Raw genomic sequence first — 26457 nt, 5'->3', positions numbered from 1 at the left:
ATCCTGTGGGACGCTTTGGGTGTTATATCTCTGTTCATCACCTCACCTTTAGACTAAGTTCACTGGCTGAGGAGTATTTCCTATGATGTGTTTTCCTTCACATAACATAATTACTGCTCTTTAGAGAATTTTTTTTGCCTAATGAAAATATGAATTGCACAGATGACACATTTCAACAGTACTCTTTTTTCCCCCTTCTCTTTACAGGTATTTCATCTTTTTGGAAAAAAAACATTCATTCTCTTTGGAGAAGTCCAGTGAACTGGGTATAACAGAAACACCCTGGTGCTGTCAGGCCTGGAATGGGTGCTGTCATCATGGTACTTGAACGTTCAGCTGCTCTGTCTCAGATGTTCCCCAGCACAAAGTACCTGCCTTCCCGATCCTTCTGACCATGGAAGCAGATCTGACCACAAGGTAAAATCAAAACAAGGGCGTGAGATTATTATCCTGATTCAGTGGACATCACTGAATATGTCATTGGCATTCCTGTTACTGTTTTTTCTGTTTCTTGGCACGTTTTTTGCATTTCTACTTTCTCCCTTTCTTTGCCCTGGTCTCCCCCCCAAAAAACAACATACCGTATTACTTCTTACCCCATAGTCTGTTTGCTATATTACTCAAGATTTGTGCTTCTGATACCAAATAACCAACCCAACCTTGATCTCATATAGTGTTATATGGTTATTCAAGTGCTCTTCGCCTTGTAACATTTTGTTCCCCAAAGCGTACAGAGCTCTCTTTCAGTTACCTGTGAAATGCAGCCATTTCACACAACGCACCCTAAATCACCACTGAAATTCTGCCATCCCCATGGCACCAGCTGTAAATTTTGTCGGCTTCTCATCCTGTAATCTGTCATCTCTAGCAATTTCTGATGGCACTTCCAGTATATTTTCCCATCCATTTTGGTTATGTGCACCACTTGCACTCTGTCACTTGTGCTTAGCCATAACTGAACACCAGCCAGGTGCTCGCTATTGCTACTTATGCGTAAAGTATTATGCTTTTGTGTGTAAGATGCGAGCCTCTTACAGCTATCGCTAGCTTTCAAACACGTGTACAAGCATAGAAAAAGGAAGAGAGGTCATAATATTTGAAAATATTTTTAATGAGATAGGAAATTAGATGTATAGTCATGTTAGAGGATTTTTGGCACTGATGCCAATGTAAGTTTAGAAAATAAAATAAAAAGGAGGAAGGACAAACTATCTCAAATTCAAAGTTTCACGTGTTCAGCAAAATGAATAGGAACAAATTTTCAGAAGCAGTGACCCGTAGTTCTGCTATATAAATGGAAGGTCAAATTTCAAGATATACTTGGTCTCTAGGCACAAAGTTATTTTACAAATCTTACTACTTATTTTACTGCTTTCGTACATGCTGAGTTCTTCTGAGAATATTGTGGAGCATCTTCTTTAATCCATAGGCTGTATAATGGAAAACTTTCAGACTTAAAGTTTGAAAAGGCTGCTTTTACTATCCTTTTCAGTAGTAGTGAATGTCAGTATTGAATCTTGGCTTCCTTTAGCTGGCCAGTGCCAGTTTCGTTTCTTATCAGCTTTTCTATTTTTATAACTTATTGGATTTGGATGAGTATTTAAGATTACATGTGAATTTTCCCATTTACCTTGCATTCAAGAAACCAAGCAATTTTTGTTACCTGACCGGTTTTTAGTGACTTTTCATTGAAGCGGACTTTAGGAAACTGTAGCTCATGTAAAGACTTAAAGATGGCATAAATCAAATAAGAAGCAATATTAAAGACTTTGGAAAACTTAGTTTTAACTCCCAAATGCCTCTATCTGGTGGCTGTTGGTGATGTTTTTTGCTTGCTTGTTTGTTTGTTTAAGATTAGATTTAATTTTAGATTTGAGGTCCAGATCTGAAAGGTGCCTTCTGTAGGAGTCCCAAAATTTTCCATCCAAAGAGGATGGAAATAGAAAGATAACAAACTTGTGGTGGTATTTGCTTAGGTTACTCGTTACTCAACTGCCACTGGTTACTACTGTTTATTTAATGAGTGGTGTTGGTGATGAAGACAAAAGTCATCTATTTTGTCTTTGAAACTCAACATTTAACATAGTTCTCTCCCATCTCACCACTAAATTGCAGGCAGATTTCTAAGGGATCTTGTGTAGTGAGAGACCCACCACTTCAAAAAACAAACCCAAACCAAAAAAAAACCAAACAAAAAACAGCAGGTCTTTAACATGATTGCAGTATGAGTGGTAGGAAGGAGAGGGAGGGTGTGCTGTTTGGAAAGATCTCATTGGCCGGCTTTGGGTCTGGCATTGATAACTGTTCTATTTGCAAGCAGTTTCAACCACTACTTGTACTGTCCTTGTGCCCCGAGTGCCGGGTCCTGCACTTTGATCACACCAACCGTTGTAGTTTTGTGATTTCTGTTGTTGGCATTCCACATCAGAATATCATGCAGAACAGTGGCAGTGAATGAGTTAATGTCCTGGTTCTGTGTTACCGGCATTTTGGGTTCCCGGAGGGGAGGGGCGGCATCCCTGGAGGACTTGGCGCGTAGAGGAAGCGGGGTGGGACTCCGGACCGGACCCCAGCCGCTCTCTGCCTCTGGCCGTCTCAGCTCGCCGCGGAGAAAAGCACGTGCTTCCCTCGCACTGTCGTGGTTTTGCCTCCTACTTTGGGTACTCTTCTCTCTCTTGTTCTGTTTGATTTGGTTACGTTTAGTAAATTCCCGTTCCTCCTCAGATCGTTGCCATTGTGTTTTCTCTTTGCTAAAACGATCTGCTCACTCTCTGCCCTTCCCCCTCTCCCGGAGCACGTGGCCGCCGCTGGCCGGGTCGCGGCAAACCCCTTCCTTTTTTTTTTTCTCCTTCGCTTCTTTGTCTCTCCTTTTTTTCTTTCTCCGGGGCCGGTGCCCCCCTGTCACGGACTTGTATGAAGGGGGAACCCCGTGATATCAACCCCAGACAGTGCTGCAGGCTTCGGGCAGACTGTCTGGAAGCCTGTGTAGAGGAAATGGAAGTGAGCATCCCTTTGTTCTCGGCATGGGTGAGGCTGCTCCTCGAGGATGGTGGTCAGTTTTGGGCCCCTCAGAAAGACATGGAGGCCGTGGTGTTGCCTTTCTTGGAACACACAAAACTGGTGAGGGGTCTGGAGCAGAAGCCTTATAAGGAGTGGTTGAGGGAGCTGGGATTGTTTAATCTGGAGAATGGGTGGCTCAGGATAACCTTATTGCACTCTACAACTCTGTAAAGGGAGGTTTTAGTGAGGTGGGTTTCAGCCTTTTCTCCCATATCCCATGTAACTAGCAACAGGACTAGAAGGAATCGTCTCCAGTTGCACTGTGAGAGATTCAGATAGTAGGAAACATTTCTTCTCTGAAATCAGAGCACTGGAATAGACTGCCCAGGGAAGTGGTTGAGTCACTGACCATGGAGGTATTCAAGAAACACTTATTGTAGTGAGAGACATGGTTTAGCAGGAAGTATTGGTGATAGGTGGACAGTTGGACTGGATCATCTCAGAGTTCTTTTCCAGCGTTGATGATTCTGTGATATTTAAACATCTCTTATGTTGTATTGTCACGTGTCAAGTTAAGTATAATTTCATAGTTCAGTGGATTATTTGCACAGTTTACAAGGATTAGAACATGATATTCATTATTTCCCTGTTCTCAAAAAAAGAAAAAAGAAAGGTTGTTCAGTATTGATGTTGAATGTTATGAAGTTACTCTGTAACTTTAGTTTACTACTGTCATATTTTTCACAATTGATTTTTCAGGGCTTTATATATATATATATATATATACACACACACACACACATATATATAAATAAATCTATCTTTATGTAAATATATATATTTAAAGGCAAGCAAGGAATATGTTACACTTGACACTGAAAATTTTGTCTAGCAGTTTATATGTCAAATATATGTGTGACTAGATCTTTTTGTTATCCAAACATCACATATTTGATTTGATTTGACTTTGTGGAGATAAATGCCTTGGGTTACAAATGGCACAAGTCATAACAACATAATGCAATTTTGTAAAGGATCTTTTGTAATTGCTTATCCCACATGTCTGTGCATGATAGATAGAAAGAATAAAAGAATAAATGAAACTATTTAAGAAGTGTTATCAAAACAGGGTTTTGGCTGATTTGTCTGAAATACTGATTACTTTTTCTTCCCAATATGTCCCAGTCTAAACATTCAGAAGGCATCAGTCTCACTAGGAAAGCATTAGGAACCATGAGATGGAATTGATGAAGAGCTTACTTTCTGCAGATTTAAGATCAATAGCAGAGACTTCAGGGAAGACTGTTGGCTGCTGAATAGACTATAAGGTGCTCTTCTGAGTGCCTGGGGCAAGGTCATCATATCTAAAGAGTGAATTCTTACTGTGCATTGTTGTTTTTATGGAGTCAGTATAAGAAGAGCAGTTACAAAGCTTTTGGTCTACTTGGTGTGAATACGAAATCTATAAATTGTATTGCATAAGAATCATGTGAGTGATGAGAGACTAACTTGGAAAAAAGACTTATTTATCTACATAAAACATAAGAATTTAAGATTAGTGCTTCATAATCAAACTTCCATCTGTGCACCTGGATAGCTGCCCATGTGAGCTGCAAGTGGCTAGGCTGTAAGCCTTCATTCATTCCTAAAGACTAAGACCAAGCTATACAGATTAAACTATAGTTTCTCATTATGTTTTGATTCCTTCGTGATCTGGCTTTTCTAATATCAGTAGTTCGCAGAATACCCTGTTCCATATGGACTGGCTTCTGCTTTCTGGAGACTGTTGTAACAAAGACCCTATAATAAAATTGGTTGTTGGTTACTGTATTTTCATTTCCTCTTGTTACATCAAGTGCTGAGAAATCCCTCTGTCTCCTTTAAGAGATCTGAGATACCAGGAAGTCAAAATTAACTTAAGAAGTCATATAGAAGAAGCAGGGAAGTTCCATGCAGAGAGCCCTGTCTCTTAGATGAAATCCCCATGACAGCCATGGATTCTTATGTACTGGTCATTATTTGCAGGAGATGCATTAGCCCAGTCTAGCAGAAACCTCAGTGAAACCAACAGATGCTATGCTGTGTTTCCTTTTCCTCTGCACTTTAAAGGACAAGTGTGTAGTGATGAATATTCCAAAATGACTTGTCAACTGCTAGATCTTAACTGAGTAATATAACTAAGATCACTACTAGTTCATATTAATTACAAGTTAATTCAACTGCCATTATTCTTGCACCAGTGTTTTGTCTTTAACTCTGAATTACTGTAAGTAGGGAAGAAAAGTAGAGAGTTTTAATATAGTTTTGGCTTTTTCTAGATGATCTGTTCATTAACTGATAAAAGAAGCAGACGTACCTGTGTAATGTTTTGCTGTCTCTTTGCTTACTGTGATATAAACTTCCATTTTCTTCATTTTTTTTAATACAATGTAGATAATATTGGTCTTCCTTAACCACAAGGCAATTGTTCTCCTTTCCTCTGTCCTTTAGGAGGCTCTCGGGTTTTTGTGGTTGCTTTTGATTTTTTGTTATTATTATTTTTTTTGCTAAGCTTCTGATCTTGAGATATTTTAAATCATGGCATCATTATAACACATGAAGTTAAAGGAAATGACCTCTTTAGACCCTTTCACCTGGCTTCCCATTTGGTTTAAGTGGGTTTGACTATTTGTAAAAGCAGATACAGTATTTTTTTTTTTCCACCCGCTTCCATTTCCATTATTCCTGTTAATTTTATTGCTTTGGGCCACATTAAATCTGCTTTTGCCAGGAATCATCTTTGAAATATCTCATTATGAACAGTGCATTCATTCTCTCAGCATGTCCTTTAGGACATTTCTAAATAGGCAATATTCCATTAATGTTTTAGGCTGTCACATATACGATTATATTATCATACAGCTATTATACCTTTTTGGCTCTTCCTATCATCGTATATTTTACAATGATGTTGGTTTTGATATGTGTTACCTTTTGCAATTCTTTACAGATGTTCCAAAGTTTCCTGGTTTCTGAGACTGCTACGAACTGCTTAAAACAGGGTAAGTTTTACTACTTTGTATGTTTAGGAAAACTGTTTTATTTCTTCTCTCTGATCTTATATGTGACAAAATATTGGCCCAGACTTTCAAAATATTGCTTCAGTCCTTATTTTCTCCATTTGACTGTACTTATTTCCTAGAAATAATTCTACTTTTTGTTACCATTTTTATTAAAGAACGTAGGATATGAAAAACACAGTAGAGAGAAAAACTCTGTAATTAAACAGAAAACAAAGGTGGAATGGAGAATAGCTCCCTTATGTTGTGCTCTTCATTCATTTCCTGAGAAACTATCCATTAGCCCTGTGGAATATTTTGCTCTGCGTGCCACAGGGCAGTCAGCTGGTGTGCCTTTAGCAGACATATACTTAAAATAATTTGTGTAATTACTACTTGCCATCACCCACTGCAATTTGAAGGACTCAGCATATAATTAACTTGTTTTCAGAATTATTGGTCTTGTAGATTCTTTGTTGTAACAATTAATATTTTGGTAGTACATATGTATTTTTATGTCATTTTTTCTAGCATGATCTAGAAACTTGTCACTCAAGGCTAGCACACATATTTATTTTTTACCTTGAAAAAGTCATTTAGATAGATTTCAGCTTTTCTGGAGCATTTTGATGCTCTCTTTCTATTCAGAGTTCAACGCATGAGTAGTTACATTTTATTGGATGATGTCATGTGTGAGCTGTGTTATGTGCTGCCTGTAGGTCTGCCAACTGGTAGGCTCTTGAGCAGATAGGCAGTTAACAAAGCCATTAGTCTGGTGGTTAAATGCAGTCCTTGAAATGGCAACAGTTGATGCTCTAATAGGACTGTTAGGATTGGTAAGCTTCACCAAGAGAGACAAAAGGAACTTTCTGCAATCCAAACCAAGTAAGCTGTCCAAGGTAAGAACCATTCGTTTCATGAGAAATTTGGAATATTATTTTGGCCAAGCAAATGTTCTGACCTGTCAACTTTCCAGATAAATGATATATTGAGCTGGGGTACAGCAGGGTCTAGAAACACCTTTCAGTTTGCAGTTGCCCTCAAAACTAGTGCCAGCTCTACAGGGCTTGTTTCAAATCCTGATCTGATGTAATCAATTACCCAAATCTTATGTGGTTGACAAAACACAAACTTAATCCCCTCTGAGTCATCTACTGGAGAGCTCAGCTACCTCTTTTGGCTATCCACCAGAAAACTGAGGCAGAGAGAAGTGTTCCTGCAGAGAAGTTACAATCCTACTGGAGAGTTGAACTTTGCTGTTGTCGGCATCATCTCTTCATTCCTTTCTTTAAAATTTGTTTATATCAACCCCTTTTTAAACTCCATATTCCAACATTAACATTTCTTCTGTCTTACAATTCCTCTGCTGTCCTATTTCCCACTCTTTGCATTTTACCTTTAGTTTTTTCATTACTAATTGGTTAGTAGGACCATTTTAACTATTGCAAGTATCTCAATTTAGATAGGCTTTTCAGATTTTCATCTTGCTATCATCAACCTATAGACACAACACTTAAAATGAATTTCTAGAAAGTAGGTCCTCAGACTTCATGAAATGAAATTCCAAACCTTAAGAGGGTTTCTCTCTGTTACTTTGCTTCTGACAGAAGTTATTTCTTTACATTAACTTTCAGTATTTCTATGCATCACTATTTATATTTACACTAGGTGTAAGCAGAGATTTCAAAAATTATGGGAGTTAATTGCTAGATATAATTTTTTCTGGAATTCCAGAGAAGTACTGCAAATTCTCTACCTTTTGTTTCAAAGTAGATACATAGCTAAATAAGAAAGCTATTTTCATATTCAAATGAACCTAATACAGTTAGGCATCAAGCCCTTCCTGTATTTTCAAAGAAAAATGAGCTCCTATGTTACTGAAACTTCTTTAATGATACTGGTCACCTCATGCAGGGAAAATCCTGTAAAGTTATTTTATATTGTTCTACTCAGTTTTTGAGGGCAAAATGTTGTCATGACTTAAGTACAGTGAAACGGAGCTCTTTGTCAGGATTTCCGTAGTGGCCCTTTTTAGTGACCTTGGTCAAGTTCATGACAGAAAATGGGAGTAAATTGAATTTCCTCTTACAAAGGAGAAAGCACTGGCTGAATGTGTAAATGTTTATATACTCATTTGAAATACTCAACAAAGATTTCTGGCAACCACAAAATGGCCTTGTTTATTGGAATGATTAAGACTAAATGATGAAGATGCTAACACTATTTACTCAATCTGCATACTTGTTAGTGTGACATAAACACAACATTCCCATCAAATATGCTCTTTCTGATATGAATCAAGCTCTTTTATAACAGAGTTCTACAGTATTCATCAATCTGCCTCTGGCCTTGACTGCCAAATACAAAATGCGTGCTGATTTTCAGGGATGTCACTTGACAGCAATCTGCTCTTGGTTTAGAGTGATAGGCTATCAGAAAAACACACACTAAAATAATTACAAGCATTTAGAACTGAATTCTGGGTATATCCTTCATACCAGAAGTGCAGCTCTGGTACATACATCTGCAGTCAATGGGGTTTGCACTACTTATATGCACAGAATTCATACCTTATTCATCATTAAAAATAATCGAAATGTTTATAAAGAATCACTATGTGATGCCATCAGTGTCATTATCAGGCATAGCAGGATCTGATTCACTTGAGGATTTTTATCCATCCACAAACACTCCATGATATTTGTATTTTCTTTTTTTCTCTTCTTAAAATGTAGAGTGCTTTGCATAGACAGTCCTTACCAGTACAGTGAGTCATTATTACTAACGAGGTATAGATTTATATGGACTTTGAATCCAAGTGATTATCATACTGTATTGGAGACAATAATCAGTCCAGTTTGTAAATGTATTTTGGCACTAAGATAGGCTGTTGGGGGATTTTAGTACTGGGACCCATAGTTCTTAGCACTTAGCTATTTTTTTCTTTGGCTGAACTGTAGCTGAGAGTAAAACTAAAGCTGAAACCTGCTGTTTCACTGGCTCGATTGCTGTCATCCTAGGATAATTAATCCACGTGTCAGTTCCATAATCTGATAAGGGATTATGTCCAGTGCTGCGTGCCAGGTGTTGAGCAGTCAGTCACCTTCACATCATGTGAAAAGTCACACAAAGTGCATTATACCTAGGAGGTGCAAAAAGTCAAGATTTGAAGTACAGAAACAGCTGTAAATATCACACGTTCTGAGGTGTTTCTTGATGCTAGAACACCTGTTGTATTTTAAGATTGTTGCTTACGAAGGTACAGTAGCCTGGAAGGTATTATGTTTATCTATATTTATAGAAGGTGCACTTAATTGGATTATTAAAACAAACGTGAGAAACATCATCCTTTTCTGCTTGAAAAGTAATTTATTTTTGAAGGTAATATTTCTTACTTGAATTAAATGTTGGCTCTTTTGATGTCAGAGATGGTAGATTATTATCTGGAACTAATATTCAAGGAATATGAAAAGGATGATCTTTTGGTTTTGGTAGCAAAGTAGAACTTGGAAGATGCGTACTGAATTTCAACATTTCAAACACTTGCTGAATGGAGGAAAGGAGAGGGTACTGAATGACCAGGGAGGTGCCCAATTATTAGCAAAGAGCTGATATTAAGTTTGTACAGCATCAAAGTTACTCTTGCTCAATGTGGAAACTGATCTTCTGATACTTGTTTGGAAAAGGTTGAGATGAATGGGTGACAAAATCAAGGACATCCATACCAATACTGTACTTGTTTTTATTCTTACATTGGTACAAACAAAACCTTTTAAGTGTTTCATGGTCTGTTTCATGGTCATTCCCCAATGGAGTAGATACCTGGAGGGCTTGGTTTCAAAACACCATGTAGGTGGGAATTATCAGGTGGTAAGGTTGTATGTTTTGTTTTTACTTTTTCCTTGAAGGAGAGTATAGATGACAAATGGGAAAAAACTGTATTTTGTTCCAAAAGGAGCTGCTCTGCCTATCTGCCACAAGTTCAATAGTTAACTGTGTTCGTTTTATTACATATATTTCTATTTAATCACTGAGCTCACTTCTAATCTTTCATTGGTTCTTTTCCAGACAGTGCTTTGGAGCTGCTTATTAGCTCTATCCTTGTAATCCTAGATTTTTGCTGTTAAACTGTTAAATGGAAGTTTAGCTTTAAGACTTGTGGGAATTCATGCTGGCTACAACAGTGTTATCTGTACAGCTGGCTTTATACTATCCTTGATCCTACTGGAGAATTGAGAGTCAATTGAGGTGGATTAGGAGAGATACTGGACAGAGACTGTTATTCACAGCTGGTAAAGTGAGCATTTTATTTTAAATGCTGTTCTAATGGCCACTGAGCATCTCTGATGTCAGGACAGCATGTGGAGGAGGTGACACGCAGCAGACAATGAAACTGTGGCTGGTGGTTGGAGTTGGGCTTGTTTGGGGAATTTATTAACTTCTCGTTAATTTTTCTAGCACTGAATTGAGATCCTGCTGTAGTTCAGCTAGGATTTTATTTCAGCTTTCAAATGAAAATAATCCCACCCCCTTTAAAATTTAATGAAAAAAGAACTAAGTAGTGGAAATTATAGTAGTGTGTTAAATAGATGAATCCTCCTGGGAGGAAGGAAAGAATTATTCCCTAAGGGTTCCTATCAAAGGAAGCCATTAAAAGGGAAAAAATGTGTTTATCGAGTGTATCTCAATGACTTTCAAGGTGACTCTGCCAAGTGCTGTTGGGAGACTGGTGGGAACCTTTTCAAAGTGTGTGCTCTAGAGAAGCAAAACAGTGCATCTTATTGTGATGCTCACCAGATGCACACAGGAAGGTGACTAGTATAACCAGGGCGGCTTTTGTCTCAGAGATAATGGGGTCCATCCCCAGCCAAATTTTGTAGCTTGACATAAATCTGAGTTTTATTCCCTCAGCATTAAACATGAACATGCTGGCACCAAACCGAGCACCCCAACATACAAAGGCAGGAAGAACTGCAGTTGTTGAGATCCACACCAGTGAAGAAGCACTGTAGCTGCTACTTGTACTTACACAGAATTCAGATGCTGTTACCACTGCTGGCTTTGTTAAAAATGTTGACCTGATCTTTGAAGTATTCAGGCTTTTAATTGCTGTGCAGTTAGTTAAGTAGCTCTTGCTTTTCTACTGATGCTATTTATTGTGGCAACTCTTGAAGCGTGGACTGTTAAAATGTGCTAAGGAGATTTTCTGCACAGTGGTAACCTGTGCTGGAGTGCAATCTTGTGTGGGTACAGAGACTGCTAAAAAAACCTGGATTCTTTCAGTGTGATATTACGTAGTACAGGATAAATTTATCCCTACTGAATTGTATGTTGTCATGGATACACTGCTATTGATACCTGAACTAGCTAGTATAAAACTAGCTTAGATATGTTGGTGGTCTTGCAGTTTCTGCAAAATTTTTGGTATTGCTGGGAAGTTAAGAAAATATGGCTCTTGTGTAGTATGGAAATGTTAGCCCCAAAACAGCAAACAGCCCTCCTATTCACCATACATTTCTCTGATACTAGTGGTTTTGAGAAATGAGTGCAGAGTAACTTTATTGTAAAGCACTGTGGGGCAATCTCAGCTGGCCTCAGTGTGAGCCAAGAAGCATGTCAGCAAGGGACTGGCTTTGAGCCATGATGGAGCAGAGACTGAGCTTCCCATCCACTGGAAAGGCACCCCTCACCTAGCATGTCAGCTTTGCAACCCAAAACAGGGTCTCCTGTAATAAGAACTCTTTTTCCTTTGGTGGTATTTTGAACATGACAGTGAGAGAAATATCATCAAACTTTTTCCATTTTGAGACCATAATTCCCTCAGTTATAGTCAATGCTATAGTCTGTGTATAACTTTTGAAGGGGTAAAACGCTGCTCTTGTGTTTAAAAACCAAATAGCATGTCTTGCATATATCTTTACTAGCAAATGCCTGATGCAGCTTTTACATAAGCAGTGTAAAAATGACAAGTAATGACAAGATTTAACTAGATTAAATATGAAATACCTTGCTGAGCTAGAACTCAGTAAAACCAAAATCCCGTCTGTGATATACTAAGCCAGAAAAATAATTTATAGTTTAGTTTTTATTTCCTTTTCTTTCTGGGACCTAGGAAGGCTAATACTTTTATAATAACTGTTTGTTGAATGTCTGACTTCATGATCCTGACCATGAAGCACTGATCCATAACGGCTGAACAGGAGACCGCTATGGAGAATTTATGCTTCAAACCAGAATAGTCTCTCAAACTATTATTGAGTTGTAGCACTACAATATGGCTCACAATAAAGCCTGTAACAGCGTTGAGTTCTTTGCAGCTCTTTCTCTTTAAAATCTCCTGATACTCTTTTAAATCAAGTTGTAAGGGGAAAGCCTGTTTTCCAGGACAGTAAATAAGATGTTTATGGAGAACAGAATCCTCTCTTTCCCCACTGTGCCTGAACAATCCAGGAATTACAGTAGGTTATTACTCCTTTTCTTCACCTTTCAGGGAGATGATGGCTTAGGATATGCTAGATGGTGGCCCTTGCCACCACACAAATCTTTCCCTGGGCTAGATGACCCAGACTAAGAGGCTGCGGAAATATTTGTAACACTCAGACATGCCCATAAATTCCATCTTGCTGTGTGCAGTAGAACTGTGTTTTGTGCCACTGCGTGTAATCTTTCTTTCAGCTAAAAAATAAAAGGAAGGTGATATAATTAATGAGGACTTAATTTGATAGTTACAGTGAGTAGGTATTTTTTTATACTGAACTAGTAGCTGATCTGTAATTTTTAAATGTGGGGAAATTCAGATTCAGCATCAATTTCAGTATTCTCCCCTTTTTAAATGCACAGTGGTTTAGTATCAGCTGTAGCTGAAACAAAAAATAAAATCGTGCAGTACCCGTACATCTGCAGTAACATGATGCTAGTTTGTTAATAATGAGAATGGCTTGAAGCATTTGGAGAGGTAAATTGTATTGCTAGGAAAGTGAAAAGTGTCAGTATATATTTTCATTACTTGGTCTTTTCTGAATCAGGAAAAGCCTCTGATCTGTTTTTAACAAGCTCAACTACGAATATAATCTAAGTTACATTTCTTATTCACGTAAGGTTCTCTCTGTAAGAGATTTAAAAGCCATGTTTCTCCTATATTATTATTCAGCAGCTGCTTACCAGGATTGTAACTTTGTGCTAAGCATAAAGATAAATAAATTATAGTTAGGAAAGTTTGTCAGAGGAGAAAGTTTGCTCAGTACAGATTAAATGTTCAGGGTTTTAGTCATCCCTTTTTAAGACAGGGTGTAGATAATAACTGAAAATCTTGCAGAGCAGTGAGGTCTTGTGGGTAAAACAGGGCATCCTACCTGTAATGCAGCCTCCTAAAAATCAAGCTGCCAATGAACTTTGCAAGGTCCTTTTCCAAATCATGAAGTTGTTAAACCTTCTCATGGTATATTTGTTTTTTATACCTTAAAAACGCTGCTTTCTTTGAACTGGATGAGTTATTTTTCAAAAACTATTTTCAAAATGATGTTTGGAGGGAGTGTTCTCAGATATTTAAAGCGTAGTGTAATGAGAGCAACTGAAAGATAGTTACACTGAAAAGTGCTTTCTAATATTGTATTTCTCATGTTATATATGTTGTAAGGTATAGCTGTGTTGACAGTGATGTAAGAAGGAGATATAATTCTCTCGTTCTTTCTCTAGTTAAAAAAAAACAACAACCTTGAACTGCTTCTTCAAATAGGATTCGTTTCATTTGCTTCTACAGGCAAACTTTTCTGGGCTATCACGTTTTTGATTTAATGGACAAATTTCTGTTTAAAAAAAATGAATTTCACTCTGGGATTTGAGTGAAAGCTCTGGCTCATTGTGTTCTGCAATAGTAGTATATTTGAGAGCTATGGGCTTTGATGGAGGGCAACCTGCCCTCTGCTCCAAAGAATGCCTCTCAGGGGAATGTGCACTGTAGTACTTTAGATGATAACCACTTTCAGAAAGCATAATGGATGACAAAGCAAATGGTGAGATAGTTTGACCCATGCCAGTTTGAAGGCTTTAAAATTGCTGACCTTACTATGAACTTACAGTTGTTGGTTTTTTTTTTTTTTACTTCCCTATGTAGAAAGTGCAATGCAGGTGCACTGTGATTCTTACCAGAAAGGCTTGCAACCATGTGTCACGTAGCTTCTGTGATGTTTTCACAGTTAGTATAATTTCCTATATGATGCATTTTTCTGAAGACAAAAACGTAGATCAGTGTCACAGAGTTGTTATGGGAGAGATTATGCGTTAGAGAAATAGTTCTGGTTTAGGCCAATTGTAAACTTCTGGCTTTCTTTACTATCTAGACATCCCGGAGTGACAGCAAACCTGGTGATGCCCTCCACTTTTGTAGGAATTTCAAAGTTAGCTTTCAAGTTTCTTGTTTGGAGCAACTTGTGTTGTGACAAGAAAAAGAGCATGTAATGAAAGTCACTCTAGGATGTGATTTTCTTTTCTGCTGCCATGGCTCGTGTTGTCTCAGCTAGAAGCTCTGATATATCTACTAAGCTGTAGACATAGAGGTGTCTGCATTGTTGCTATGTGTCTTGAGTTTTCCTTGGTGCACAATATATGGGCAGAATTAAGCAAGGTTCATACATCTGCTTTGCAAACACTACTGTGAAATTTTGCTAGTCTTGATGTAAAATATACTAGCCTGTTGTTTAGTAAGATGTTAACATTTCATTAATGCATAAAAATATTATTTATAAAAGTAAAGAGGTCAAACTGCAATGTAGAGAAATATCTGTCCGTCTGCACTTGTATGAAATGTATTGCTTTTGTGACTTCTCACGTGTCAGCTTCCAGGAGGGGGGGAAGATTATCAAGGAAACAGCATCAATCAAATGTATCATGTTCTGCAAAACTTTCCTTTTATACTTTTTATTGGCACTGTGTAGACCTTCATAGTGCGGTAGATGTAACTCACCTTTGGGCTTTACCACTCAGAATTAATGAGGTTGTTCTAAGTTTGTGCCAATAAAATCTTTATACTTCACACTGCAATACATGCTTCATATAGCATACAGAAAGAGAGACGTATAGACACGTTTATCCTGCTTATTTCTTTATCTTTAGACTTACAGAGTATAAAGCTTAAGAATTTGTTCCTTTAATACTTCGGTAGTCCTAAAATGTCCATAACTGTAAAGGTAAATGGCCTGTGAAATGACAAGCTTAGCATCTTTAAAAGAGTAATGTGTTTAGAGACCTGATGAAATACAGGTAAATCTGTCAGTGTAAGATCTAGTTTAGAGAATATGATAATTGCCATTAAGTTATTTTTTCTACAGAATAATAGGAGAGCTGTTATTCAGTTAGATAAAAAGCCCATTAGAGGTATTAGAAGAAAGAGGAGGGGAACCAAATATGAGTTGTAACTACTTGAATTCAACAAAGACAGTGAGGAAAAAAATCCTGTTTGGCCAAGCCAGACAGTATTTGTTGTAATACAAATAATTAAGAAAACTCACCCTGAAATGAAAGTGAGTTAGAAATGCCAAGTGCTCCAGTGTGAGAATGATATAAAGGCTTGATTTTATTGCTAAGCTCAAATATGTTTCAGTGTGGGGAGTGGGGGAGAATGAAATGTTTATGTTTGAACCAGCTGAGTATTTTGTGAGAAACTGCAAAAATAACAGTGGGTAAGACATCAACATACATAGATATCTATGTATTACAACAACAACAAACCCCTCAAAACTTATAGTAATTTGAATGGTAATATAGCAAACAGCAACAGCACACAAAATGCATTTTCCACAATAGAGAGGGAAGCTATCTAGTTCTTGAAAGCACTTTAGCCTGAGGCAGTCTCTGAGATGCAAATTTTGAAACCAGGGAAACATTCTAGGAAAGTAACCTCTAGCTTTGCCTTGCTATTACAATTTTCCCTTGCCATTGTTTGTTGGTCAGTGTCCGAGGCAGTACAAACTACGCAGGCAACTTATCCACTTTTACTGTTGGGAGTATCAATCTCTAAGCTTTTGACCCACGTAATGATTTCAGAAAAACAACTAAACATGGGGTAAATCTACCACAGTAATTGTTGCCCTTGCATAACATTAGGCATGCTCTTAAATATCTCTGACAAAGCAAGGACACGAAGTACACTATTATATTACCCGAGTTAGAGTAGCAGACACCTGGCTGTGTGTTTTCAGCACAGGTTTTGGTACTTTTCATAAGCCACAAAAATAAGATATCATCCATTTTGGGCCAACTGGGGCAGATTTGTTTCTGTTAAGACTAATATTTCAGAATTAAATATCAGATCGAGTTCAGTAGTGTATTCAATTCCAAATATGAATGTATCCTTGGAGAGTGAGAATTGAGGGAAAGGCCAGATGATATCATTAGTGTTGCTAAGAACAGCTACAGGGTTTGAGAAGAGGGCTGAAGAAAAGGAACATTGTTTGGACAGGAGCCAGATGGTGAGAAAAAAATCTTTGTTCTAAATACATTATTTCAGTTTCCTTTTAATAGGGATCTTTGAGGGCTGCATCAGCCACCTGCAAGGGCTAAAAGTGTTAGCAGTCTTAATGTTCTTGTTTGTCCAGGTTTTGGTAGATAGAAATACTGGTCTGGGTCTTCACAAGAAGTAAGACTCATAAAGACGCGATCAAGTGGTTAATCGAGATGTATGTTTGCTCTCATCCTTCATTAGAGGATGGAAATGTTTTAGTAGGGTGTGTCTCTAGACATATATGCAGTCTTGAATTATGTAGTTGGATTTGTTGTTTCCTGTACAATCAGGTACCTTTTATGGTACTTCTTTGGTACAAGAAAACATATCAATGTAAAAATGTTTCCAACAAAGTGAGTTCATTGAGATGTTGTGTCAAAGATTAAAAAACTAAATCTTGAAATTATTACAGTCATAAAGCATGTTATGTAAGAGAACTTACAAGTATTTTAGAAAATGATTTAGTACCTTTGGTAGTCAGTGGAAGAAAGCAAATGAGATTGGTCCTAATGGGTTTTCTTTGAAAATCAAGGAAGACAAAGTGAGTTATGAAATCAATCTGAACGAAGTACATAACAGCCTTAAACATGTCCACAGTGCAATGCAGAGAAGTAAGTCCTTGAATGCAGTCGCTCTGTGTCGGCATATCTCTGTTTGAGCTATCCAGCCCACTGAAAGGCACCGCATGTCAGCTGTCATATTTTTCTAAAGAAAGCAGTTAACTGCAGGACATCAGCTAATATTTCTGCAGGACTTAGCATGAACTCTGTGAACTCTGACTAGTCAAGACACACATGTTCAGCCTGCAGTTACAGATATCCCTTAGTTTCCAAGTTTTATACAAATCTCCAAAGCATAAAAGATTATATATTTTGCACAGTGCTTATTTAATTTCACATGGTGGCTTCCAGTACCCATGCTGCCATTTCTCTTGCCAGCTCTTAGTGAAAATGTGTAGCCTGCTCAATTACTATTTCTCATTATAATCCACAATTTATAAATAAAATGACCGTTTAAAAAAAAAAAATCAAAGCGCTTGGCTGACAATTGGGATGTGTTATTACACATCTCTTTGTTTGTCATGAAGAGCTTGTCTTTTTCTTCCAAATGCTAGTCTAATTTCCATAATAACAGTTCTAGCTCACCTTTCCTTTTTTAAAACAGCATTAAATTAAAAAATGGATCTGTTCCAGAGGTCAAATCTGTTGGTAGCAAAACATACTCATTCTTAATGGGAGTATAACCTTGTTAAAGGCTGAGTGAAAGCTAAGTGATGTCCTTGCAGAGAGAGAAACAATGCAGTTTGTTTCTAGCATAAATTGAGGGGAAGAGAAACAAGAGCCGTAAACAAATCTGTGCAATGGAGGCGAGCTTAGTGTCTAACAGGGTAACTGTCTTGAACAAAGGTATGACTGCAAGAGTAGGGACTGATAGAAGTGAATGATTGGCAGATGAGAGGCTGCTGTGGTGACCCTTGAAAACATACGCTTTTCTTCTTTAGAATCTGTGTTCTTCAGTATCCTTGACTGAGGAAAAAAATCACTGCACAGTTTCCAAAATGTATAATAAGGGTTTCTCTAAATGGGAACTCAGTGTTTGGCAATTCCATGTGCACAGTAGGTAAAAGCTTTCTCTTGTTCGTAAATCACACACAGTTGAAAAATTTGCAAATCTGATTCTTAGGTGGGGGGAGATGGAGATTCACTGGAACTCTGTTGAACCACACAGGCTGACAATCAATATTGTAACATCTGAAGCAGTACAAGACAGTAATAGATTTGTCAAAAAACACTTGGATGTCCCCCTGCAGTTCTAAATAATTGTATTAACATCAATTTTTGTAAGTTAAAGCAAATATTTTAAACAGGAACAAGATTAAAAAAAAATTCTATGAATTTTGAATGAAATTAGAATTTTAGTTCCAAAGAGAAAGGGAAATGATTGGATAGAATTATGTAAATGAATATTTTAATTCATATTTATCTTTTTAAAGAATAGAGAGAGAGTTTGGGGAAGTGTTCGAGTGTCCACATATCTTATTTTTAACAGGTAACCATAGCATTACAATGACAAGTCAAAATTAGCTGAGTTGGAGAGGAATTCTAGCTCTGAGTTTTTCTCACAAATACATTTTATTAATGGAGGTTAGCAGTAAAAAAAATACATATATATATATATTGTTTCCATAGATCTCCTTACTGAAATAGGTAGATATCCACTTTGCTGAAGGCTTATAAGCAGATCACAGTTACATGGTGAGATGGGAAGGGATGCCACCCCCTGTGCCAGTGGTGCAGCTTCTGACAGTGTTGATCAGGGTTTGAAACCGTGCTGCTGGACCACTCAACAAGCAGCATCTAATCATGCCTCACTGTGGGAGAGTTTTGTGACGAATCTGGAGACTAGAAAATGTAGTAAATAAGTAAATACCAAAAGAAACATTATTGTTTGTAAACTATGGTCAATCATACAGAAGCTCAGTGTTTGAAGGGACAGTTTCATCTGTAGCTAAGGAAGTATTCAGTACAATAGCATGTAATCATTACTATGGCAACATTTTTTTCTTTTCCTGATCAGTAGATGAAGTGCTGGTTTTAAACTTATGCCTATAGCTTGTAAATAGATTTGTTTATCTTTGTTTTACTTACCCCATATTCTCAATCACTATAGTGAAGCTTGTAAAGAGCCCTTGTAGAGCACAATACAAAAGCTGATTAAACATATGTGTTCAATGACTTGTATACTGACACAATGAATTCAGTGAAAACCTAATTATTAATAATAGTAAAACAGTAACAGTTTGTCCTCTGTAGCTTCTTTCATCAGAGCAGCTCAAAGAGCTTTGCAAATATTAATTAAGCCTTAGAAGACCCTGATAAGCATCTCTCCCTTCCTCTTTTTTTTTTTCTTCCACAACTAATATTAATTTCTGGATTACAGTGAATCAGAACAAAAATCAAGAAGAAATTGGAAGGTAAAAAACATCCTTGTCCTGTGTAAGGGTGCCACGGAGTCACAGCCTGTATTATTGAAACCAAATGCTGGGTTTGATGCTATGCAGCATAATCTGTGCACCTGCCTGTACACTTTCATTTCCATTAGGCATCTCTCAGGTCCACAGTGTGTGCAACCATGTAATCGGAATTTTTTTTTGGTCAACATATAATCCCTTCCTAAGCAATAAGCTGTATTGATTGTTTTTACTGCTTGTTCTTACTTGCATTCTAATATGTAGATTTAGTCAAAGGAATGTTATTTATTTGTTTATTTTTCATTATTATTCTTATTTTAAAGAAGTTATTTTAAGAAAAAAATTCCCCAAGCTTTTTATATAAAGAGTTCATAATTTTGAGCAGACAGAAGGTTGGTCTCAAGGATCTTGAGATCTAATTCTATTTGCAGATGGCTTGAATGTAGTCTCAGAAAAATATTTTAATCTCATTACTTCAATTTCCTGCTTTGGAGAAGAGATTTAAAAAATTATTTTCAGAGGTTCTAGAAGCATTATTTAATTGTTGTTTTAAAGATAGTGTAGCTAAGGGTTATATGCACTGCCTCAGAACAGAAATAAGGCAATAATCTTTTTATTGAGGCATTCATTTATTAATTCCTAATGTTACATACTTGGCCACACAGATGAGAGCATTCCACAGTGTGTGAGGTTTTGACGAGTTCTTTTTTTCTACAACCTTGTCAGCAGCTTCAGCTTTCTAGCCCCATTTTAATCAACTAGAAGAATGCAATAATCTTAATTATTTTCCGGAGTAAAGTCAGATCTAGTCAGGATTATGGCCTGACACAGTGTCATTTCGGAAATGCTGTTTTCTCTTGTTGGACTACCAGTTCCCATTTGGCATTGCTGTTCCTTTCTTCATTATCACTTTGTACTTTTGGGCCAGCTACAGTTCTTCCAATCTGACATCTGAGCTGCTGCCTATAATCTTTCATGGTAGTTTTCCAAATGCCAAGTTGAGCTGTAATGATCTCTGCGTCTTGATCTCATGAAAGGAAGAATGTCCAAATCGAAGTTATTCACTGAAAGATTTTTATCTGGTTTATATTGTTATTTCAGGCAATCAAATGATTTCCACTCAAGTAAAGACAACTATTTGTGCCAGCGGACAGGCTGTAGGCACTTGTTCAGAGCTGCTTGAAAATCACTGATCTGGCAAACAATGCATCTTTCTTCAGTCACATTATTCTCATCTCCTGAGTTCCATGTAGAATTTCATCCTCAATCTAAACTTGAAGATCGTAAAGTAAAACTCCCCCAAATGGGAAAGAAAGCATTAGTGAAGGAAGAAGTTGTGTGAGCCGTGAGTAGCCTGTTTTCTGACAAATGTCATGTGGTGTAAACTTGCATGCAATTTAATATGAATTTTAAAACCCAGTTTCCTGCTAGGGTGCCTTCTGCAAACTGGTTCTGTGGCACCGGCTCTGACCTAGTTATTTGCAGCAGCTCTTGATAAGGAGAGCAATCGTGTTCATCCTGGTTCTCCTGTGGACAATTACAGAGAAACGCAGTATTGTTTAATTCTAATGAATTACATTCAAATATTTGATTAGCCACTGCAGAATAAAATTGCAGATGGTCTTTTTCCATCCAGAAGAACATTTGAAACTGTTTATCTACCTGTCCATGAGCCCAGAATGGGAAGAATATTCAGGGCAGATGCCCTCTGAGTGCCTGTACGTGGACAGTAGCTTCCTAAATTTTCTTACTACTATGGGCAATTAGGAGTTTGAGAAAAGCAGTTGAAGAAGACCTAAGCTAGTTAGTGCACAAGTTAGCTAGGTGTTTAATGCATTGGGTTATCAAGTGTCTCCTTTAAAGGAATTCGGCTCTTTATACTCCGAACTGTGTTTTGGAGAAATCTATCCTTACAGTACTATTTTGGGAAATTAGGCTCCCTGACCATGCTCTGAACTGCATGTAAACTCATTCTCTAAAGCAGATGGTCTGAATATGACTCTTGGGTCTAATTCTCTGCTTTCTACTAGCAAAGAGAAAATGTGATATAGGGAAAATCTGAACTGCTGTTGATTGTGTTTGGCAGGGTTGAAAACTAAAAGCTCTTCTTTCAGTGCTACGAGTCTCAATCAAGACCCATCGTAATATTAGGATTATTTAAGTCCTCAAATTACTGTCAAGAACAACAAAAAAGGCAAATAAAAGCAGTCAGAATCAATTTTCTAAAAGTAAGATTAATAAGCTAGATATTTTGTGTTGCTCTAGGTCCCAGAATTAAGAATAATTAACCTTTCGAATGGAAAGTTTAGTTCACTGAGAATACTCCTTTGTAAATAATAATAAAAAAAAGAAATGAAGGACTTCTGTAATTCTCTTGAAGTTTGCAGCCCAGATCTGTGATATTAGCAGTCTTTGGGTATTCATGCACATACTTGAAATTCTTCTTCATAAATATAATGAATAGTTCCAAACTGTTATTCACTGCTTCATGAATCCAAAGAGCAAATTTACAATTAAATTCAGTCAGAGTTTGTATACTTCTTTGTAATATCAGAAGTGGAAGCTTGTGTTACAGCTGTGTTCTCATGACATGACTCCTGCAGTTTGGAAGTTTTTTTAAGTGTTTGGAATTTCAGGGTAAATTAAGGAAAATTTACTTCCTCGATTAAATTTATTGTATATAAAAAGAATCCTTGCTTGCTGTTGCTGTTAAATCAATGTTAAATGACAAACACAAAAGCTGTTTGTTTAGCAGGCACTGGTTACAATATCCAGCTAATGATTTATTTATCCGTTTCCTGTGGGTTTTGTTGATTTGGTAGGATAACATAACACTTACTAGTAACACATAATATTTAGTGTTATGGCTGAAGTACCTTAGCTGAGCCTTTCTTCAGTGTTTCTTTCAGGCTTTGGGTTCCATCACTTTTCTATTAGCATGGATTAATTAGCCTTTCCCAACAGACTGCTGGTGCTAGAATATGAATGAAGTCCTGTAGCATTCCCATTCAAGTGTGGGATCACCAGGTTAATCTCTACATGAAATAGTTTGGTTACTGAATGGAAGAGCTGCCATGTGGGTCGAGGCTGATGAAGTCAATATATTTTAAGAGATTTAGTAAGCCACACTCTTCAGAAGTAGCTTCTGCAATGATTTAATAACTCTGAATTAGTTTTATAACTAATTGGAGTGCAGCTTTAATTTCCATCCTTTCCATTTACTGGATGACAAAGACCTGAAGTAATCAAGCATAATCCTTCTGGGCTGTCATCCTCAGAACTGGCAGAGAGGGGAATGGCACTACTTCAATTTTTTTTGCTACTACAGAAACATAAAATGAACCCTAAGCTATTCTGTGGCTTTGTTATCTTTCTTCTGACAAAGCACAGCTTCCCGAGGCTGGGACTTGTGAGTAATGCTCCAGTTTGGTTTGGGAGCTGAGATGAACATGAGGAGAAATCTCCTGTCCCTTCCCAGCCACCAACTGGTGGTTCAGCTGGAGCTGTATGGTTGGTTTCTCTGAGTACTGTCATTTGCTTAGTTGTTCAGTTAAGATTTTGGGTATCTAAGGGCGTGCTCAGTTGCTGTGTGTCAGGTGTGCTAATATTAGCCTGGTCACCTGAGTGGCTTTACTTCGATGAATGTCCCAGACTGGCAAAGAATGGGATTCTACGGAGCAGTAAGGGAGTGTTGATGGAAAAAAACACAAGTTGCTTGAGGATTTTACTCAGGGGAGAGAGCAGTCTTGTTTAAAGCTTGGCATGTGACTTTTGGCTGGAGTAAAAGCTGGCTTGACTGAAAGCTGAGGGAATGTGATCCACATGTCAGAAGAAAGAAGAAAATTTCTCAGTGGGTAAGGATTCTTATCAGTCACCTGCTATATGCTGTCGGTGAGAAATGAATAGAATGATTATTTTTGTTTACTTTTTTGTTAAATGGTCACTGGCCTATCCAGCTACATGGAATTGTTATTATCAGGAAAAATTGCAGAGCAATTACTTAATTTTATTTAAATATGCTTTGCTCATACTTGTCCACTCTGAAACAATAGTTTAACAGGAGCAATTAAAGTGGATCAAACTTGTTTTCCCTGATTACCAAGTGAATTTAGCAAAGTGGATTCGAACACCTAACTCAAATACTCCTTATTTAACCTTCTTAGAGAAGGCCATGAAAGAGGAAGCACAGTTACAGAGAAAAGGAACAGCCTGTGAAATTGACAGTGATAGGGGATATGGAGGAGCCTGTGTTTTTATGCCTGTCTGCCTTGGGTCAGAACTTGAGTACAGACTACACAGATATCTCTGTTTCTACTGTCAATTACCTCACTTGATCATTTCATTTTTTAAATACAGGACTTCTGATACAATGCTGATAACTGTTTTCCCACTGCTACGCAGGTTGAGAGCGATGAAAGTGATCTAGTGATTATTTTTTAACCAGAATACATTATTCTGCTTTTTGGTGTTTAGAATTCAAGATAATGAATGACTGGTTCTTGGTTTGGTACTGGCTGGAAATACTAGCATATTAATATATACTAGTATGCTATATATATAACATATTACTAGCTAGGGAAAATTTGCCAATAAACAATAGATGTTATTATGTTCCTAAATCCAAACTTTGGTCTGTTCCTGTCCTGTGAAGCAGTTCCATGAAAGCACCCATTTTTGCTTGCAGAAAAGGGTTGATAAATTCTAATAGGGCTTGAGACACTTCTGCTGACTTGCATTCACTGTAGCAGAAGAACAAGCCTTTGGTACCTGTGGCTTCAGGATGGTGAACAGAGGCAACATCCTTATGCTTCAGAGCTGCATGGCAGTCTTTTGAAGTGACATCTCTCCTCCACTCTCCCCTGTCTGCTCAATTCTGAAATGCAGGTGAATATGAGATGGCAGCCTGCTCTTCTGAAAGCAGGAGGGTAGCCTCCACTGAAGGACTGACTGGTTAGGCACAGTCAGTTACATAGTTTCTATGTTTTTACCCCTTTTCACTCATTTATTACAGAGTAACGAAGATACATACAATGTCCTCAGATGTTTTTCTGAGCCTTGACTCCTGTTTAGTAGTTTTCATGACACCTGAAACATTGCAATAGGTTTTTAAATTGTTTTTTTAATGAATATTTTCAGTAGAGCTGCTTGGATATCTAGAACATCACTTTTTCCCCCCACTATTTTTCCATAGCATGGAATGAAAACCTCTTACTGTGTGGAACAGGTGCGTAGGATCAATTAGTTTCCCTGTTCAGTATACAATATAATTTAGCACCTCAATTACATGAATTTCACTTTCTGTAATTGTTTATGTCTGCAGGGGCTGGATATACACTTTGGAGCTTAATCTCCATTTATATATTGAACTGCAGATCTACAGTGTTTGCATAAAGTTTAGCCAGACTGGTGCAAATCTAAATATTTAGAAAGTCAAATTCGTTTTTCAACATCATTCTAAGTATGCGTAGAATAGAACTTGAGGTCCGCTGCCGTGCTGCTCTTATTAGTTTGAAGGGATGCTTTGAAGTCAAACTAAGTACAGATTGTAGTTCTGGTTGTGATGTTGTTGCTGATTGTGCTGTGCTTCTTCCATCCTCTAACCAATGTTTTTAAAAAGTGTTAAGTCTGTAGTATACAGAGCTCTGGCCCTACCAGATCATGTAAACAGCAGTGTTAGTGTAGCTTTCTAGATTTTCTTTAGTTCTATGAGATGTACTGAAAGGAGTTTGTGGGTTTTAAATGTGAGGTGATGGATAAAATAGAATAGTTGAAGAGACACAAGACTTGCAACAAGTTTGAGTCTCGAAATAGGTATGATATGATCAAATTCCTATGGTAAGCTACTGAGCATCAGCCAGTAGTCAAATGAATTTGCAGGTCTAGATCTACTGTGCTGGCAAAAAACCTTCCTTGTGATACTAAGATATGAAGCGTTTATGGTAGGAAACATTACTGTACTGTCAGTCTGCTGATACTACTACAATGGTGCTACTGTGTCTGCTGTTTGGGGAACTAAATGAGGTTATGTAATTGTTCCACTTCATCTTATGCCATGCTTCAGTCTGACTTAGAGAATTTAGAAAGAATAAGAACAAATGGACATTTTCTTCTACATTGCCAGGTTTCTGGGGGTATAACTTTTTTCCTGCTCTGAAGGTCCTCAAATCTAAACTTGATTATTAGCATTTTCATTGAGTGAAAATGCAGCTGACAGTGAAAATACTGTCTAAAGGAGAAGAAAAGAAGAAGAAAATAATTTTGGGGAAGAAAGACAAAATTATGAGTAAAAGGGAAGAACAGCAAAGCTCTGGTGTGGCTACTTTCTGAAAATACTGATGGCATATGTAGAAAGGAAATTGTTACACTATAATCTTCAAACATGTAATTTCCATGTACTGTCTTTATTCAAGAGCCTGAAGGGAGAGGAGTTTTAAGACTTTTAATTCTCTTGGTAAAATAATTGTATCAGCTGTTTACCTTTTTCTTTTTTCTTTTTTTCTCTAGAACTGTGTTTTTAATGTTTGTTTAAAAGTACCGTGAGCACCACAACAGGGATGTATCATTTATTGTTTTTCCTATAATTTTTGTCACAAGACACCATTACAATAAGTTTGAGTGAAAATGCTGTACCACACAACATACTGTATTCTTCTAGAGGCAAGCAATATATGAATAATAGTGTAGCATGAAATGGAAATAAGTGAATTCTGGCTGAAAATAGCAGGCATTGTCTGCTGTACAAAGGAGGAGAGAATAGTTCTGAGGTTTCCAAAATCTCTTATCCGAAGCTCTGGCATTCTGGTCTGCTGAGGAGCCAAAAGAGGATCAAACCACAGGCACAGCAGAGATGATAGTCTTGCACACATTTCCTTTGATGATCTTCTGAGAGAATCATTTGGCTAAATTTCTGAAGCATACTGCATAAGGGCTAAACTCTGACTTCAAGGGGG

At 37.4% G+C, this 26457-nt stretch overlaps 1 long non-coding RNA gene across 1 annotated transcript in view; it reads left to right on the top strand.

Annotated features, from left to right (window-relative positions):
- Nucleotides 1–310: 310 nt before the first annotated feature.
- LOC140255327 (uncharacterized) overlaps nucleotides 311–26457 on the top strand; it is a 39096-nt gene continuing 12949 nt past the window's right edge. Inside the window, exons 1-2 of the long non-coding RNA XR_011904451.1 lie at nucleotides 311–417; nucleotides 5990–6041. This is a non-coding gene — a long non-coding RNA (uncharacterized lncRNA). The remainder of the gene's footprint in view (nucleotides 418–5989; nucleotides 6042–26457) is intronic.

This window comes from Excalfactoria chinensis, chromosome 8, assembly GCF_039878825.1.
Source record: "Excalfactoria chinensis isolate bCotChi1 chromosome 8, bCotChi1.hap2, whole genome shotgun sequence".
Lineage (NCBI taxonomy): Eukaryota > Metazoa > Chordata > Aves > Galliformes > Phasianidae > Excalfactoria > Excalfactoria chinensis.
The sequence above is the reverse complement of the archived record's forward strand: the minus strand, read 5'-3'. Positions and strand labels throughout refer to the sequence as shown.